The following is a 1,210-nucleotide window of genomic DNA, read 5'->3' as shown; positions in this document are numbered from 1 at the left end:
TGGTGCTCCTCTTACGGAGGAGCAAGCGCGAAAGATTGAGTTTGGCAACGAGACATTGATGTGGATAAGTTTGCTGATGATCGCCGCATGGCAGGCGAACCCGCTTTGCAAGGTGATCATGGAAATACCTGCGGGCTATGGCCCAAAGCAGCCCATTTGCAAGGATGTGTTTCATTCTATTTTTGGGCTTAAGAAAACTGCCCTCTGCAAATGCATGCTTTTTGGGACGCCTTATCGGAAGGAGATAGTCATATACAACAACTTGAAAAGCTGGCATGTAAATGACCTGCCTTATGAGAAGCGCATTTGCACGGCTTCTCATAGTTGTGGCTGCTTTCCGCATAGAGAGACGTGCTGCGGTGTAGTGGCTCGCGAGAGTGCTGATTTTGGACTCGCGATGGCAGGTTCGCTCGCACGAGCGGCATACAGGGACCTGCTCGCTATAGACGACTCTCGGGGTAGTATGCAACTAGCGTAGATTCCGATACTCTAGTATAATAAGATCCGGGTTATCGCTAAAAACTCCCATGTGTTCCTGTTGAACAGGCAGTCATCATGGGAGAAAGCACCCGAGCGTGATGATTCACGGGGGCGGCAATAGTGACGCCTTGAGTTGCGCGAAGTCAGCTTGAGTGATGTCCCCATTCAACAGGAGAGTTCCTAGGGTTGCTATCTGTGCTGCTACGCTGTTTGCTGCGGGTGCTGCGGCTGCATTTGCTGCGGTTGCTGCGGCTGCATTTGCTGCGGTTTCATTTGCTGCGGTTGCATGTGCTGCAGGTGATAGCATCAGTGCAGCTGGAGCTGGTGCTGGTGCTGCCAGTGCAAAAAGAGCCTGAAGAGCCTGAGGTGTTTGTGGAGGTGCAAACATGGTCGGATTCTGGCCTTGCGATTGATTCTGGCCTTGCGATTGAGCTGGAGGAGGTCCGCGAGTAGTATCCATGTAATGCTGGGCATGTGCTGCAGCTGCTAGCAGCAGTGCAGCTTCAGCTGGTGCGTGCAAAAGAGCCTGCGGTGTTTGTGGAGGTGCAAACATGGTCGGATTCTGGCCTTGCGATTGACTCTGGCCTTGCGATTGAGCTGGAGGAGGTCCGCGAGTAGTATCCAAGTAATGCTGGTGCTGTAATTTCGCTCTTTCTGCGTTTAGAGCGGCCGCTTCTTTGTTCATTGCTGTTGCTTGCGATATCCCCCATTCGAGTGATTCTTTAGCTTA

The sequence above is a fragment of the Aureococcus anophagefferens genome, assembly GCF_000186865.1.
Source record: "Aureococcus anophagefferens unplaced genomic scaffold AURANscaffold_167, whole genome shotgun sequence".
In the NCBI taxonomy this organism is placed as follows: Eukaryota; class Pelagophyceae; order Pelagomonadales; family Pelagomonadaceae; genus Aureococcus; species Aureococcus anophagefferens.
This window is presented reverse-complemented; position numbering follows the sequence as displayed.